The 20,191-nt window shown below is 33.5% G+C and overlaps 1 protein-coding gene across 10 annotated transcripts in view; it reads right to left on the bottom strand.

Moving 5' to 3' along the window:
• Nucleotides 1-20,191, bottom strand: part of 5-ht1 (serotonin receptor) — a 126,231-nt gene that overhangs the window by 90,222 nt on the left and 15,818 nt on the right. The gene's annotated exons all lie outside the window — the stretch shown is intronic.

Raw genomic sequence — 20,191 nt, 5'->3', positions numbered from 1 at the left:
GTTTGTGAGCGCAGTTAAGACCAAGTGGTTAAAATGGAAGAAATCATAAATGGATTTTAGATGATCATAATTCCCGGGAAACTACTGTTTTATTACACCGGTGCGTTTTATTAAATCGCCGCATAATTTGTCTTTATAAATTAATTTTTTTTTTAGTAAGCTTGGACATCAGAAATGATATTCACATTTTACGCATTAGATAATCATGATATGCATGGTTTAAAATAAGAAAGACACGTGAAAAATTGAATATTTAAGTAGCTTCTTTAAAGTTTTAAACGTTCTCTTGTGGAACAAAAATTTAAAATTAATTTGAGAAGTGAAAATTTAAAATCACAATAAAAAAACTCAAACTTACAGTAAGTAAACTACAAACAGGTTAAGAAGCTCCAACATTTCTACAGAAAATCAGCTTGTGTATCAAAAATAAAATAAAATTTTGTTAGTACTCACCGATACGATGCGCATAGGTACAGGTGGTGTTGTAATGCACAATATTGATTTTTAAAATACAAACATATAAAAATTTTAAAGCAGTATTTAAAATAATTAAAATTATTAATTAAAATAGTTAATTAAAATAATTTCAAAGAATAATTATTGCATGTAACTGAATATTTCATTCAATTTTCAAACGTTTAATAAGCATTTAATTAGATATTTAATAAAACATTTAATAAAAAAAATTAGGCAATTTACGAAAAAATATTTTTTTTAGATATAAATTTGTTTAACATATTTTAAAGCATTTTTTAAAAACTAATGTAGAGTCTGAGATTATATCTGAAACATATCGCATGAGTCTCTTTACGCGAATGACAATAAAGCGGCCACGTGTAAACTATAACAGGTAATTTGTTGCTACGACGTGACATTTTACTATGAATAAAACATGCAAAATATTTTGTTTCTAAACTTTAAATTAATTATTATAAATAATTGATAGTTCTTCCTTGCTTGAATCAACAGATTTTGCAATTTGTATATGCAATTTATTAACGCGCGCTATTAATCCGAAAATTATATGGACGAATTTACATTTAAATCAAAACCAAAAAATTAATCACGCGATGTGATGTATATTTAAATCTAAACATTGTTAAAGAAGCAATTATTCTAAATATCGCAATGAGATAATAGCTTATAATTCTTATCTCCTATCATTTTGATTTCTAAATGTATAAATTACGCGAAATATCTTTGATAAATGTTGTCACCTTGGTACATTTATCGAAAAATCGTTAATTTCGAGAATAAATTAATGGCCCAAATCGATAATCGTTAATTGTAATATATTCATATGGAATGAATTGCGTCTCCCGATATTTCTCACGATTGCGTTTCTTTCGAAAAGTAATATAATGATACACGATTGTCTTTTATAATAATGTATTTTTATAATTGTACTTTTATAATGTACTTATAATAATTAACTTATACGTTAAAGACTCGTGCGATATAACAGATTGTTATTCATTAACGTGATTCGCGATAGTATTTGCGCGGTATCAAAAGTAAAGCTGCCGAATTCTTTCATCATTAGCAAAACGTATGCACAGAACAGGATCGACTCCGAATCGAGCGACTTTACGAGTAGGAATGTGGAGAATAGTGACGCGTTCTTGTTTACATACTTGGTATGCCAGAACATGTTGGAGGGGAAAAGGGAAGGAGCGTTCCATATGATGAAACCGTCTGTAGGGAGAAAAGGATCGGCGTGTACAGACGCGAAAAGATTGTTATTATTCTGACGATATTCGTATATGAAGAAAGATGTGTTATACGTCGTTATCAATAAAGTTTCCATCTCGATCTTTAATAGCGATTACGTTCAGTCTTCGTAACAAGTAAATTTTCTTTACAAAAGTGTTTAATTAATAAAAGCAAATGTTTAAAATATTAAATATTTGTTGATTACAAATATTCAACTTGTGTATATGATTTGTTAAAATTTATACTACATATAATTTATACGCGAAGTGCTTCTTGCTTTCATTTGCGTGGAGATCTTGTCATTTAAATTAAGGCGAGATCTAAGCGAGAAGGTATCGAAAGAGACACGATTTTTCTTTATTAAAGATGATTAATTTGTTGATTAAGTCTCGTGATAAATTCGTAAAAATATCGTGGCGATAGCTATTTATCGAAGCAAATATCTCGCGCAATTAAAGTAGAAATTGAAGCAATAGGGGATGATACTTATGTAAATTATACCGTTTTATTCCGATATATTTGTGAAATGATAATTATTTCTTTAATGTCTGAATTTGAATAATCTCGCATCGCGCTTTGAATTTATTGCTTATTTAAATATAATTTGCATGCCATTTTCGGATGAAAAGCGCGAACACAAATCGTCGCTTCGAATTTGATATAGCAAAAATTCACATATTCGACGTATATTTATTTTATAGTAAAATAGTTCCAACAAAATATTTTCCTCTCGTAGCGTATGCGTAGCAATGAATTGGTCTAGGATATATTGTTCGAGATTTGTATTCTGCAGCGTATATAGCATATTGTTGTTTACACTCAGTCTTGTTATGATTCGCGCAGCAAGACTTGAAGCTTTTGAGCGAGAAAAAGCCGTGATATGTTATCATAAATATATCACGATACATTAAAATCAAAAACTTTGTTAATGAGTTTTATACCATTTTCGCAGTTATATATATCCGCGCAAATTTAAAATCCTTTCTTAAGTTTTTTACTTATAAAATATGGCGATGTTGCAAAATACTTTATATGCATCGATTTAAAAAATATTCATTGTAAATATTTTTTTAAATATTTTAAATATTTTGAAATAAAATCTATTTTTTACGTGCATTACAAAACACAATGATATAAAAATGGAACATCGCAAAAATAAACGAGAACAATCAATCACAGCAATTAATATACAAACACAACAAATAATCAAATTAAATAAGTTACAAATTACTCGCTTCATGGATGCTCTAAACTCTTAAAGTGTCGTGTCTTGCCAAGCTTCCTCTCTTGTTCAGCTGTTACTACTACTTCACTCAGGAAACTCACTCGCAAAATCATGATTAATTACAATCGCATGCACTAATCAATAGAATCGACAATCACGTGGCACTTCCGACTTAATCGCGCGTGAATTTCATTATATTGCGAGGGGAGAATAAAACGAAAACTCGCACAAGGCTTCCGGAAATCGTACGATCCGCTTTCCGGAAATCGCACGATCAAATTAATATATTAACAATACTTATCGCTGCAACAAAATAAATATTAATTATTGATAATTTAAAATATTTAAAAAATATTTACAATAATGAATATTTTTTAAATCGATACATATAAAGTATTTTGCAATATCACAAATGTATTTTACAAGTAAAAAACTTAAGAAAGGATTTTAAATTTGCGCGGATATATATATCTGTGAAAATGGTAAGAAATATGTTATAACTAAAAATCGATTTCAATATTAAAAATGTTATACATAACAAGAGATGAAATATAATTGTGTATTTTATCTTTACGTCAAGAAATTCAGTCTGTAAGACTTTTTATGATAGAAAAGAGAGAATAGTTTACTAAAAGTCAGGCTTCTAGAAACTTTATATACATATTTTTGCTCGTGCGTTCGTATATGGTGAAAAATTCTTGGCGGTCGCTCCTGCGTTTCATGCCAAAAAGTACTTTGACATTCTTTAAGATTTTTCACGATGGGAAAAAAATATAATTCTTCATTTTTCACACACATACACACATACATACACACTGCTTGTGAGAAGACCTTGTTTATCTCGAAATTCTCTCATGCGGTTAAATGTATACTTGAAAATTCGTGATCTCCTTCCTTGTATTTCATGCAAAAATATCTTTTAAAAATTTTTGCTTTATTTATCAAACAGAAATGAGAATATCATTATATAAAATATCGAAAACACAAATTATACAAAGAATATACCTGTGCACAAATATATATTCAACTAAATAAATTTTTGCTTTTTGAGTAAATGCAAAATAAGATTGCATATTCCGATAACTAATGACAAGTCTATGAAATTTTGTAGATTTTCCAATATACTCTTTTTTTCGTTATGTTTATTAGAAGTTTATGAGTTTAATCATGCAGCGAGGTATATTTCTCGTGTATTTGGTTTATTTACTTTTGTGGAGTTGTAACCACCATAAGATACGATTAGTGGTATATGCATATTGATCGCACCAAGCACTTACAGATAGTCATCTTATCACTAATCTTAGCGTTAATGCGTTAATGGGGATCATAAAGAGTATTTCGCGTTGCGTGTTAAATTTGTTGAATATTATTAACGGAGTTTATAATTTTTATTATTTATAATAGATATATTGTGTTATATGAATTATTACGGAAAATTACTTAACAATTGCGAGTATCACAGAAAAAGTTTACGGTATGTCTAAATTAAATTTTGTAGTTAGTAATCGCCTATATATAGCTCACGTCTAAACTAATCAAAAACAAATCTCACAATATATATATATATATATATATATATATATATATATGTTTGATTTAAACAAATATCGTAGAAAATTTAAAAATTCTAAATATGCAGTTGCATAGTACAGGGATAACAAAGAATTTAAAAGTGGAATTTAGAGTTGTTTTGAAGGAAACATATAATAGGAGAAAGTAGAAATTTCTGTAGATTGAGAATTACTGCAAATTGGAAAGTAAACTCAACTGAAAGTTTTGGTCACAACAAGCTCGGCTCAAGAGAAACAGCTAATAAAGTGACAACTGAGACAGTTTGTTTTCAATTTATCATATACATATATCGAATATAAAATAGATGGATAATTTTAAACTTGAAAATCACATTCTTTTAGGAAAATTAATAACAGAATAAATTGAAAAGGCTCTATATAAATACAAAATTAGATATGAAAAAAGCTAATAAGAGCCAGACGCAGATATTAGGCGCAATAAAATTGCTTTTAAATTCCTCTTTAATTTTTGTGAACGTTTTTGTTCTTTTTTTGGACCTCAGCATATTGATTATCGAAACGTTTAAAATAATTAAAGAGGAATTTAAAAACAATTTTGTTGTGTTAATAATAATTTCTGCGTTTTATTAGCTCTCGTTATACCTGATTTTGTATTAATAAAAAAACAGAAAAATTAAATTAATATAGAAGTAATTACTTATATTTCGTGAAAAAATAGAATTTTAATTAATATTTGAAAATATATATCTTTTCTTTGTTGCAATATTTAATAATAAAATATTAACTGGCAATATATTAATAATAAAATGATAATAATAATATATATATATATATATATTACTTATTTATTTATAAATATATATATGTACATATATAACATATCAATTATAAATATACAATAAAGTATTGTGTGAATATAAAAATAAAAGTTTTAAAAATATTATGTTATCATGAAAATTTTGATTAGAATTTGTCAGCATATGAACAGATATTATAGACAAACAGTCTGTTTCGGAGGAAATATATAAACTCTTGCAGGATATTAATTATTAAATCTTGTCAGCGATATAAGATCGACATTTGCTAATCAATAATGTTTTTATATACGTAAATGCACATACATATAATAAATTATTTATTTATATTTTTTTTTAATTTTACCAACTTTTCAGTTTAAATAACCGAATCCGAAAATAATTTGGCAGTTATATTGACGTGCTATTACTTATTCGTTTCCAAAATAAATGGATGTGATCAGAATATTCGGGCTAACATTTGATCGTTGAAAGACAATGGCATGTAAAACTAAACGAAAAGAGATGAACATAACTGCTTTACATCGTGTCTATATACTTTTTGCCACTTTAAACTTTAAATTTTCATACGCTAAGAATGTAGATAAGAAATCTTTATTAATTGTTAGGAATATAATTTTCTCCATTCGCTCTAATTGCTGTGAGGCAATATATATTGTTGCTGAGAGAGGGATCGCGCAAGATATCTTAATTCGTTAATTATTTAACGACATCGGGCCGAGAGTTATATAATAATTGATTTGAGGAGCGATGAACACATCAAGTAGGAAATATTTGCCTCTTAATAACTTAAGCGATCACTTAGAAATTTAATGGCACAAGTCTAAAACTTTGTACTTACTTAACGAAAATTAATGTGTCGACGCGAGCCAACGAATGACGTCAGAGGCGTTGAAAGATGAATAGCGACGTATTTGTGCGTATTTCCTTAAATGACACGGAAATATTCTAGAAATGATCCGTTCAATTTTCAGTACATGTCGATTTTTTTTCATATCGTAAAATATATACAAAAAATATAATACACCTATAAAAAATAATGATGTATAATTTTATAGAACGCTTCTATTTGCTTTTATATCATACGGTAAACTGTGTCACAGACTTTGCATAGAATACGTTTGATAAATGACGATCCAATCGATGCTTACTTAGTTAAATTCCGAACTGTCGCTTTACAATCCCGCCTTAGCTACGTAATTTACCCTTTGAATATTTGAATTCGGCCAAGATGGCTGCAGATCTTCGGTGCAGCTTGGAAGCTGACGTAGTTTGTCTCGGTCGCTTGTACGGTGAAGATTTATGAAGAGTCATGGCGCAGGTGGCAGCTTAGCATATCAAATTCGTAGTGATGTAGGTCAAATGTGTTTAAAATGTACTAATGAAATATCTTCGTCGGGTAATTTATGAGAGAAAGAAATCAGCTAGTGCAGATCGCGATAATTAAAGCGGATCTGCATGCTTGATGATGATTGTATACAGTGTACGTACAAGATATTTTATATTACTTAAAAATAATTGCTTTTGAAATATTTATTTAAACATGAACACAAAATTAACATTGTTTTTTTTTTATTTACCGAGGTAATTTTATCTTTCTTAAACCTCTTTTAGAAAATGATGGCAATTAATATACGCGCTCTTGCGATACACATGGATCTACTGAATAGAAATAAATTAATGATTTTAATTCGCATTTAATTATACAATCGTTCTTCAAATTAGCAATTCCCCTCACTGAATACACGTTGGAAATTAATTGAGGGCATCGTGACGATAATAAAACAGACTCGAGTTAACGCAAGGCGGTGGAATCGCGTTTGTCACGTGTGACAGCTGCGACTTCTCATTTACCCTTCTCGCAAAATATCGCCTGTGTTTATCGAAATTCTCTCGACGCTAAAGCATTCCCTTCCGTGTGAAATCCGGCGAGTGTAGATAGCGAAAGTTAACACTGTGACGCGATATCAAGAGAAAAAGATGATAGAGGAGGGAGGAGTGTTTGATTCCCATTCACCGTTGAATGTTGAACGACGCATATTCGGAAAATCGCGCATGATGGGATACATTGGCGAACTCGGTTCGTCCCGCTGGGTGATACTGATACGAACAATGTCGCACTTCGCACCATGCAGGGAAATCGATATATCCGTCGCCAGCCATGTAGCGGCGATGAGCTCCTCGTGTATGAGCCGCGCGATAAACGTTATGGGACGATGAGAGATTTTTACTGCCGAGACCCTCGCGCGAAATTCTAATTTATTTCGCGATCTCTCTCCGGAGAGAGATCGGTGTAGACCGAAATTGGACCGCGGGGCCGCCAGATTGCCATCAACTGTTCTGTCTGAATCTCTGACGTACTTTCGTCCGACCACGCGACTCTAACGCAAATTAATTAATTCACTCGAATGAATTTTCCTCTCCTGCTCTCGACGCGTGGCAACACAGTCGAACGACGTCCTCGACGATGTGACTGCACGTTTTCTCGCGGATAAAGCGTCACATCGTTATGCATTCGAGCCGCGGGATTAATTGGATGCACGATTACAATAAATATTAGATTGTCAGGCGTGTCGGTGAAATTTGCGGCGAGGTTCCGTTACAAAATGTCCATTCGAATCGAATGAGCTTTGATTTCGCTAGAGCGAATTGTCACAGGTGAAAGATCTATTCTGTGGCTCCGTGTCTCCGCGTGACAAATGCGTAATACAAATGTATTATAATTTTATTAAAGCCGATAGAGAATATATATAGAGAAATTTAACGAGCGTCATGTGAAAAATAAGCGCGATGAGTGGAACTTAATTAAATTCAAGATCCTCTCGTGGACAAATATTTGATTATCGCTTATGGAGAGGTATTTAATTGCTACGCATAACAATCATATTTTATCAATCGCGTGACAGGCCAGTCGCAGGCAGAAATAATTAAATCATGTTTATTATAGGTTCGTTGCATCAAGAGTATATCTATATCGTTGTACCAATAGAGAAATGGAAATTGCGTTAATAATTTTTATTGGGATCATATTTTCAACATCGCGTGTCGCTGCGTTATATATGTTATTGCCAAAGCCGAAGGCTCTTGTCAATACGACGTGATACAGCGATGGTCGGCCGGAGTTTGTCTCGCGATCGTTTATCCGAAAAAGCTCGAACGTATATACCAGGCTTAAAATTCGATACTTGGCATCCGACTAACCGACTGGGATATCGTATCGTATCCTATTTTTCACGCTATCGGTGCCCACGCGATTTACATTCTTCCTAGTGACTGAAATCGACGGTGTTGATCTCGCGCGCGATGGAGAGAGAGAGAGAAAAATCGGGGTTTCTTCCCCCTTATATCCTCCGCATCATAAATGTTTCATGAGCAGAAGATTCTCGCGGGCGGACTGTGTGTAACGTCAGATTCGCCACGGGAAGACACAGACCGATACAAACGACTACTAGAAAACCGGCGCCGTACATATATACCAGCGTGGATATGAAATTTTATCGAACACGCATTCTGTATCGGGTAAACCCCGCCAAAGCTCGCCTGAGGAATTTCCGATTTTTCGCGAACAATGCGGCGCCGCAAACAGATCGAGTTATTGCTTTAAATTCGATACGTATATAACTAGGTACGCGCATATATATTCGGCAGATGAAAGTCAAATTCTTTTTTTTTAAAACGATTGCGTTTAAAGTAATTGGTATTAAACCAATCTATATGATAATTCCGATATTGATGTCATGATTCATTTCAATTTCTATCCCCGGCGATGCCGGGACATTGGGAGTTATCGCGATTTAATTTCTTTCGGCGAACACAATCTGAAATGCTTGTCGGAAAAACAAATAAACACGATGTATTTTTCCCGAGGTCTACGAAAAATCATGTTTTGCATTATTAGCAATCGGAAAAGATTAATAGTTGGAATTAAACGGAAACAACAGATCATTTGCGTTATTAAACATCAACGAGATTGATTTAATATATCAGTTACATTTCTAAAATAAAATCATCTCTCTTTATTGCGAGATGAATAATAACAATCTGCGTAAATTCATTAGTGCGTGCGTATGCGGAAGGTCCTAATAATATCCTAATAAAAGCTCACCCCTAGGATAAATAAGACATGTAGGCGAAGACCGAACCAATCAGCTTTAAGGGCGCCAACCTAATTGGCACTTGGAGCGCGAGAAGTTCGAGATTTCCGTTTGCTCGCAAGGAGCAATTCGCTGCAATTTTATCGCATTAACGCTCGCGGGGACGCGCAAAGCGCGCGAATGAGAAAGTTCCTCAGTTTGTCACAGTTGTAAAAGGGTTGTAAATGGCGCTCCGTCACACCCCCTCATTCAGAGCGAGGGGAAAAAAATGACATCGGGAGAAGAGACAAGAATGAGAGACAATAGCTCGGGGAGCGAAACGACGACGACGATGACGACGACGACAAGAAAGACTCTGCTAATGAATTTTTTTTCTCCCTAGCCCCCCCGAGGACTGTCCTTTACGCGTTGCGAGAGCTCGAGAGGAGCGTTTTCTCTCGCCTCCGCGTATAATTTATCGGTCGCCACCATCGGTACGTGTACGTGACGATGGGGTAGAGGAGGCAAATATAATGCGACGCGCGATGTAACATTCCGTAAATAGATCACGGATAATGCGAAAGAGTGATGCGTACATGTTAAAAGCGCGCGGTGAGCGAACGCTGTGTAACCATCAGTTATAAACTTGGTGATGCAAACTTCGTCGTTCCGGTAAATATAAGACTTGCAGGCGCGTGTGGAGCGCAATTAAGTTTATCGAATCTCGAATCTTTCCGCCTTTCTCGTTATATATGCGCGAGCTTCAAGAGTCCGCGACGTCAAACGCCAGGTTGATCCCTTAGAGAGAGGATGGAGGGCTCTGACAGGTACCTACTCGCGAAAAATTACTTTCTCTCTATATGTATATGCAACACGTACATAATCGTTATATCGCGTTTCCCTATGTCGGCGCCGTAAAAAAAAGAAAGGAGCAGGTAATTCGAGACTACGTCATGCCGCTCTAACAAGATTATCCTCGGCCTGTGTTAACGTTCGCCTACTTTTTCCGCGCATATTTCTGCGGGAAACTATCTCGCCTCTCCCGGCATCGAATCCGTCATCGATCCGACTCTGAAATTTTCTACCGAGGGGTTGTGCATGATCAAACTTATCATCCGGCGGACATTGATGCAGAGTTTGAAAATTCTTTTATAGACCTCATTCCGCTTCCGTCCTTCATGTATGTGTCTCTAACTTCTGCTAACGCTCATTTATATTCTACTCCGATTTAATAAATCCACGATACTTGGCGCCAGAAATGAAATCATGAAGGAAAAGTCACTTCAGGATCCTCGAAAATCTTGCTAATTCTTTAAATAAGCATTGTCGAAGTTACTTTTCAGTCTTGCGAATAAAAAATAGACTAATCTGAGATAAAAGTTTTTTAAATCAATGTTAATCAAAACATTTAATTTTCCTAATAATTAATGATGTATGATAAGTAACGTCACCGTAAATGTATGATGTGCATGTTTCGAAAAGTTATAATGATGAAACAGTCTTTTGTGGATAGTTGCTTTCGGAGCAAGTCAACGCTCACGCCAAATCGTGAGAGTATAAATGAAGTTTTCCTATTAATTCCGACGAAGATACGTGGTTATGCTCGTTGATGAAAGTGAAAAGGGAAAGCTGGCTTTAAATCATTTTTGCCGACAAGCCATTCTGCAGAGCGCCCGGCACGAAACGAGGAAAAAAAAAATTACTTTAGCAACTTTAATTTGCGGCAACACGTTGCTACGCGGTGGTAGATGTAGATGGGGAGCCGCGATGAGAGGGGTGGATAGATGAGGTTAAGGCAAACGAATGAGAAGTTAAAAAATTGTGAAATGCAGGCGGAGTTCTCCGAATATGTCCCATCTGTCTTTGTTACCGCACTGCGTATAGAAGTAAAGGCGAGAAACACAGGAGAGATTTTATCCGATAACTTCAATTTACCAAGACCCGTCCCGTTCAAGACTTCCCCTCATTACACGGCTGGTTTGTAAATTCTGCCAAGTCTGATCGTCACCATCTTATAGATGGCTACCAATGCATGCGAAATGATTCCAAATTGACGTTTATCGAATTGACTGGACGTGGCTTGCGTTGCGAATAGCAGTCATTTGCATTTGATAGCGTCCGCGCAATAAATCAAGAAATCTTTTGATTGAATTTTTACATTGTTGTCTACACAATAAAAATGTGTTTATCTTATATCTAGAATATCGAGCATTTTAAAAATATTTTACAAGAATATTTATAAGAATATTTCTTTCGCCTCTCTTTCTTGTCATCGTTATTATCGGAAAGATTCTTATACATTATTATTTGAATACTACAATTAAATTATTATACATTCTATATAATTATTCTATAGTCATAATACGATAATAAAACAACGCCTGATCAATCTGTCGAATTATACATAATATATTATCTCTAATTTAAAATAACGTCGTTTTCGTCTGTCAATTTTAAATTAAAATAGAATGCTCATCTTATATGCAACGCGGCACTTTTTGCTCATTAGCGCAAATATCTGCACGCCGTTAGTTATGTACAGTTAGTATCAAGATGAGTTTCGTTGAGTGCTGCTTTTAAGAGGTCAATAAACGACAACCGTGAAAGTCGTTTCCGGCTTGACGTTTTCCAAGTATCAAGGGATTATTGCTTATTTCGAGGCCGACGAAACCGGCAGCCAGCGAATTTTACTTGATGAGAAAGTGTAATGTACCGGGTAATAAAAGCCACATCAAAGAGATGCAAGGCGAAGGTATGCGGATTTCGCACAAAGAAAATAGCAGTAATCGTCGAAGTCGTTAATGCCGACTCGGTGCATACGTGGCATACCATTGTATTCAATTGTATTTATAAATAGTTGCAAAGATAAGAACATGCGTACATTTAAATGCAATTGAAATAAAATGGAATGTAATGGAATTTACAATTTGCAATTAAAATATTAAATGGTGTGCTTTAGACGCGCGCGTGTGCGTATATGTGTGTATGTCAAAAAATATGAAGTATTCCAACAACGTGATAAAATTCGATTGATACATTTAATTAGCATAATTTTCAAGATTGACTTTTTAAAATTATTTGTAAAAATTTTTTGGATTTTAAATATTTTTTTCTATATAAATATAATTTTAACTCAAAATTTTCTCCTCTCTCTCTCTCCGTGTATCAATGTTAACGTAACTTCTAGCAAAGATCGCTATCTAAGTCGTTTTATCTTTTGAAAGTTCGAAGTCCCACATTGCATCTTTCTTCGCTAAATCTCCAAATCCAACTACTCCTTCTCTAACTCTCCCGCTACTTTTCTGAAAAAAGGGAACAAATCCATTTATCCTTTTCTTACTAAAGATTCGAAGCTATCTACTTATTTTTTTTTCTCTCAGGAACCACCTGCTGCTTTTCTGTGAAAAATCAAGAGCTAACTACTTCAGGTTTTTTGCGAAAAGCAAAATCTGTTCGGTCAAGTAGCAAAATTGCACAAAGTTACAATATAGAGTATATGTCGATATCTTTCATTTATAAGTCATATATTCATTTATAAGTTATATATCACTTTTATCGTCATCTAAGTTTCATTACAGGTGTACGTTTATTTAAGAATATAATACTTGTCTATTTGAAAAATTATTTTTATGTATATGCGGAATAATTTAGAACACGCATCCACAGAATAATTTCACTTTAATATGGAAAACTATTGACTCAGTTGTATTAAAATACAAGTTTTGCAATTCTCGTTACTCGCAATTCTGTTGAAATTTTGGATTGTATTTAGTAATTTTTTTGACTTTATGTTAACGCTAGAAATATTAATATTCTAGAAGCATTATAAAAATTTCGTGTTTTCATATGACGAATGACAGATCACATTGGGCTTGATTTATACATTGCAATTCTCCGGAAAGATAAAACGCATCCAGATGATGATATTGGATTTTATATAAAAACTTCCATATATTTTAAAATGCATAACATTTCCAAAATTCATAAAAACACAGAACAGATGTACCAGAAGAAATATCTATTTAGAAAAAGATTAATTTAATTATATATTATGTGCTCTCAAAAGGAAAATAATCATTTTCTACATAACTTGTATCAGCAATACGTCTATTCTGTCGAATGAGAATAAGTAAAACATTATATTAATAAATATATTTTTTGATATAAATACAGAAATATTTAAAAAATATTAAAAAATATAAAAAAGACCTGAATAATTTTCACAAATTTTTATTACGTTAAATTTGTTTAGTTAAAGATTAGATAATCGGCTAAATTCCTATTACTGTATAATGTAAGACGCATCAGAGTATACAATATGATATGTATAATAATTTAGATCCAAATATTTTTATTAGTTTCTTGATGCTAAGAAAATATCAAATTCCTTATTTCTTTTTTTGTTTTTTGTTGAAATACCTTGAATTGCATTCGAATTTTTTTTAAAACTATCCATTTATAACCATATTGTCAGATCGATATAACAATTTCGCAAGGAAATTGTATCCGATATGAATATATATATATAGAGAGAAGGGGAGAGAGAGAGAGAGAGAGAGACACACGCGTGCAATCCTGTATGCAATTTTCGCGACTTACACACTTGTTTGAATGTATGAGATAAAATATATGAGAGGCGTATGGAGAGCATCCGATACGATATTACGATGTATACATGATACGATACACAGTAAAAAGGGTGAGGAAATGAAAAGGAAGGAAGAGTCTACCCTATCGGCGCTCACGTAGAGAGAGGGATCGCAATTTTCCGAGCGAAATCTTCCTACCAAGAAAAGCAGCAGATAAAGAGATTTCGTCCTGCATTTTTCTACAGGCGACGGATATTTCTCGGCGGCTGCGAGAGAGAGCGCACGTAACGTCGCTACGAGATTTCGCTTCATTGGATTCGTTATTATTCGTACGGCGCGGCGAGCATGAAACGAGGAACAGATAGACAGACAGACAGACAGACAGACAGATAGACGGGTCCGGGGACATGACGCGGTATCAGCGATCTAATTTACAAGACATTTCAGTGCCATATTCGCGGTACCTCATGAAGATAAATTGGCGTCTACGTGCCACGTACGAAAACTTTTTCCAGAGCGTAATTATCGTTTGTGGGTTGAGGGGACGAAAGGGGAAAAATGCGACGAGATGCATTTTATGAGGGAAAGAGAGGGTGGGACACATATATCAGACGAAACAGTTCTTATTATCGCGATGGAAAGATAAGCGGTCAGCTCGGCTTTGACAGGTTTATTTCTTGATAAAGAAATTATCCGGAATTATGATTAATCAGACCTTCAGCATCGCGGCAATGATGATGTAATTTCAGGATGAAGTCATTTTTTGAATTCACCCTGAAATCGATGGAGCTCCCACGTGTATCGCAGGCGCGATAAGACGCAAAATGGGGATCATTATGGCATGACTGCATATCTATCAAAGTAGGGCAAGGTGTGCTTTTGCATAAGTTGAGGCGAATACGTTTTCGCCCCGCGATGTTGTAACAATCGGATAATACTGGACGGTCGTGCTATGATGTACTACTGCTACTGTTTTCCAGTCGCGCAGAGAGACTTGGACTATCGCATAATAAAATATTAGTCTCTTTCGTACGATTATTTCAATCGTCTTATCGCCATCGCACGCGCGTTTTGATATTATAATTAAATCTTCCTCTACAGGAAAAAATGCGCTTATTGAAAAAAATTGAAAAAAAAACATACGTACTTTTTCGAAAGATTTGTAGTCGTTTCGCAACGAATCAATGGTATCTCTCAAAAAGTGAAACATTCAGCTGAATGCGACATTTGTCGATTCGCGATAATTTGTCGCGATAATCGCTGATGCATTTTTCATTCAGTGTCAGATTGACAGCCGTGATAATCGCAAAATGCAAAAATCTATTTGTGCACGCGCAACCTGTATGTCACGGTATATAATTTATCGGAAAAAAATATGCGCCTGTAATATGAACTGACCGGAACGATACGTCATAAAATCCAAAAATACTCGGGTTGTTATTGATACGTCATTAAACGTTAAAGCGTATCGTTGGAAACGATATTCAATTATTGCTCAATATTTACATTTTCTATTTTTGCCTCTATTAAATCGGTTTTGTTCATAAAAATGTTTATATTTTGTATCACAGCACAGTGTAATAAATATCATCGTCAAATAAAATAACTGATTGTATAATATTTTCGTGTATTAGGTTATAAATGTGTTTATTATAATATATTTTTCTTCAATATATGTATATAATTATTCAAATCACGCTTCTCATTTTACACGTATCAGTTTAATATATAGGTATCCTATGTAATAAACTAATACGTATGTAATATGAAAAACGTGATTTGAATAATATGTGAATATATTGAAATATAAATATGTGAATATGTGATAAATATGTGAATTATATTGAAGAGAAAAATATATTATAATAAATATATACATCCTAAATGGAATAAAATTCATTGTCATTATGCATAACCCACTGTAATCAAGAATAAATATATATAATATAAATAGTTTTAAATGATCGCAGTGAAATGATGTAGCTGCCAAAAAGATAAAAAGCATAATGATGCAAATGACGGGACTTGGAGGTATCAAATTTTCGCTATCGCCTCGGCATTATAATCGAATTCATAAAACACAAGATCCGTGAACAGCAATACATTAAATCTGGCGATCATTAAAGTCACTATTTATGCCGGCGTTATATTTTAAACGTTTTAACGCAGCTCTTCTTCCCTTAATCGTTTTTCATCTGGTCTCTCGAGTGTTATCTCCTTGTACAGAAATATTTTTAAGTGACTTATTACTACTTTAGGAAATTGTAGAACGGCATAACGGAAACCGACGGTAAATGCAAATTATGCGTGCAATATATTCGTGTCCGATGTAATTTGCAGAACAGAAAGTGGAGAGTAATTAAACCCATAAAAAAAAACCGCAGTTAAATTGGAAAATGATACTTACATACGCGTTCGTGGTAATGCTTTTTACTTATTTTAAAATGAAAATTGCACGAATCATTTTTCCCTTGTGGAATCGTAATTATAAGAGGCAGATCAAGAGTACCGTAACGATAAACAATAATTACTACTGTATTGATAAACGCGCGTGAAATGTGTTGGAATTACTTGCAAAATAGCGCAATATTGCGCGAATGGTCGTGAGTATTAACACTGCGCGAGAGAAGCATCGTTTATCATGAAAGGGGATGAGATAATTGTTTGTTATATCCATTTACAGTATTACGACTATCCGTAAGTTACACAGTAACCAGATGTTGCACAGAGAGAGATCGCCATTCTCTCTCTATACCGGGTCAACCATCTAAACTTTCTCCACGAGGTCGGAGCTTTCCTCTAACCCTATCTGAGACAGATGTCATAAATCGCTAAGAGTTTACTATCCTTCCTCGATATATATTGTCAACGAAAAGGTCGAATTCCGTGTTTTCAATAAAATGCAATACTCTGTGTCATGATGCATTGTTATATCGGATATTCCAATAAATCTTGGCACCGCGATTTTTTCCGCAGCTATTGAAGACTTTGACACCGCATCCTTTTCGATTTTATTACACTGTTTTTACGAGAATGAGAAAAAAATATATATAATATATATATATATATATAATAATATTTTATTAAAATCTGAAAAAAAAAAAACAGTTTTAAGACTCTTTTATTAGATGTGTATATATAAATGTTATTTTTTTTATGCATATATTGTATGATGTAAGAAATATATTTCTACATTTTTTGTTTTATCGTTCTTCTAATATTAACATATCAGACTGTATAGTTATATCAAATATAATCTTTTAGACTACGTTTTATAAGATGTTCTATAAATGCGATAAAATAAGATGTATGCAAATGATGGTGTAGACATTTGAAGGTATATTCCGTGAAAAAGACGTAAACTGACGGATGCCAATTTCCGAGATTGACGTAGCGTGTACGATTTTTGATAAATGGAGAACGTTAACGGCTATAGGCATTTCCTATCTGTCATACGGAATCTGACTTGACGGTACCTTTTAATAATCTGCAAAGCGGGCTTTCCTATGTCATTCGAAAAGAATGGCTATTGCTTTGTTATTCGTACCGACAAACTGCTTACGATTTTCCTTCATGCGTTCACAAAATAATATGAACATAATATCATAAAATATTGATGCTTAAACATTTAATAGTGAAACAATAATGATTGTATAATTTTAAAAATATCGAATTTTTATTTAGAATACGCGACAAAATATTGGAGAATGTTTCGTAGATCGTTATCGTTATAATAAAAACTGTAATTTGATAACGTAACATTTATATTATAAAAATCTTTTCATTGCAGTAATTGCTTGCTCGCCAATTAACGCTAAAATTTATTAATATTAAAGTGTATATTTTACGTAATAGAAGTTTTAATTAGCCGATGAAACTTTTAAAATGTAACCAGCCTTATAATGTGTGTACAAAAAGAAATTTATATAAAAAATTCTTTCGACATAAAAATATACACGAATATTATTTAATATTGCGACACATTTATTTATGATGTGGGTAAGCGATATGTCTTTCTTTATCAGTTACGAAGACTATTAAATTCAAGTTACTTAAAAAGTTGCAGCAGGCAACACGTGTTTTTCGCCGATCGATGATGACTTTATAAAATACGAGAGTACATTATGCACATCTGTATGCAACAATCTTCAAATCTTATCATCGGAAAGTATTTGTCTCTGTCATATAACGACAAGTCAATAAACTATCCATATTGGTTTATTCTGAACGAAATAAAAGTGATCCGTTGCAAACTTGGGGCGACAGATAAAGCTTCGTCGCACTGTCGCATCCAGATCGACAAGTTTTAGGGAAACACATTCAGGAAAACACGAATTTGTTATCTACGTATATATACGAGAAAGATCTACGGAGAGACATGTCGGATTAACTTGTTTCAATGCGCATCTCTCGTCCCTTTAATCAATGACATTAGAATTTGCAAGAAAAGGATAAAAAAGGAACGGAGAATTGTGCTGAAAGTAATTAAAAAATCTACGAATCATTCAAACAAACGACCGCAAAATTAATGATTCAAGTTGAGACGCGCGAGTGTTATTTTAACGTAAAAATAATTCGCTATTATATAGAGAGAACTGATTAATCACCTAGGATATTTGTACTGGGAGGGAAAAATGAGCCGCAAGAAGTTTATTCTGATAAATGGTTCTTGAACAGTTTTATAAAAAGGAAATATAAGAGACCTGAAATATATACGATATTAATAAGTAGTATAAAAATCGAAACGTACGATATGTTTAAAAATCGTTTCGTTATATATATATATATATATATATATATATATATATACTCGTATATATATTTACATCTATGATCTATGTTATTTCTATAAATCTTAGGACTGTAGATGTACTAAAGTTGATAGTATCTACTTAATCATCATCAGATAATAAAATAGCTCGAATTGTGCGTGGGGTTCAATTCAGATAAATATTCTTTCATCGAATAAATATAAATTACGTTTGTTACGAGGAGAAATTCAACCGTGCTTCGAAATGCAAAATTAATGGCTCGAGCGGAGCGTCCTATAAATTTTCTTCGACATACGTCGTGTCTCGACGATCTCTAAAAAGTGCAGTCCTCCGAAACGCTCGCGACACAGTTTTGCTGCCGTGTATCGTCGTGTAAGTTTCTCTCGCGTTTCGCCTAGTAAGCGATATCTAAAACGCCCAACCCGGATTTGCCTCAACGAGAATATGAAACGACACAGTCGTCACGATTTACGTTTCGAACGAATTTCGCCTTCGCAAAAGGAGAGAGATACGTTCAATGAACGCAGTAAGTTCTGTATCGATATAAAGAGGTCTTTGAAAGCTCGATAATAAATTGTCTATTACGGCCGATGCGACGTCACGTTGCAGGTGACATCGACCCATATGTTACCGGCAAATCGATTTTCCGAAAGCACTGCTCTGTCAAATTGCGCGAGTGACGCAACGGTGCATTTAACTCTCCTCTCCATAGATGATCGATGAACGCATTCGGACACGTCTCGTAAATGCGCGTCCGAAATCGCGGCACCGAAAATTCGCGAGGCTTCCCGATCGGCTCATCGCAACTGTATGGAATAAAAAAAAGTAGATTATTTCGTTGCAAAGTGACGTTAATTAAAATGCGCTTCAACGTCACGACCGTCTGTGACGCTGACATTCGTGCGTATTTTATTCCAGTTTAAATGTACGTTCATTGATAATGCGTATCGTAATAATTATGCAGCAACTATGTGATAATGTGACTTTTATTAGCTAAATTACATATATATTAGTTGGAATATATTGTATATAACAAAATATTTATAACACAGATTTCACCGGGTTAGTAAAATATTTATACATATTACATGTTCCAATTAATTTATTTAATAAAATACGCGTTAATAATTGTATCTATTTCCTCGCGTCAGTTTTTCTCTACTTTCTCTCAGCCTATTTATCTACAGCTATTGATAACTTTATTTTACTTGAAATAAAGTGAAATGACATAAGATTAATCCAAAAATATTTTATTGCGGAAGAGAAGATTTTTGATATAAATTATTTCGAAGTTGATTTATTACGATGAATAAATATTACAATATTTGATATTTTAACAAAGGAAAATAGTTCTTCATAAATCTTAATAAATCTTTCGATAAAGACTTGAGTCAGCAGATAATGGCAGGAGTCGCTTTGTGTATCGACGATTGCGACAAGTACTAATTGTAAGAGAAAACTCAATCAAAGTT

This window comes from Prenolepis imparis, unplaced genomic scaffold (genome assembly GCF_030444845.1).
Source record: "Prenolepis imparis isolate NDT839.2.m4 unplaced genomic scaffold, iyPreImpa1.0 SCAF_2, whole genome shotgun sequence".
Lineage (NCBI taxonomy): Eukaryota > Metazoa > Arthropoda > Insecta > Hymenoptera > Formicidae > Prenolepis > Prenolepis imparis.
Note: the sequence above shows the minus strand (reverse complement) of the source record. Positions and strands in the feature narration are given on the sequence as shown.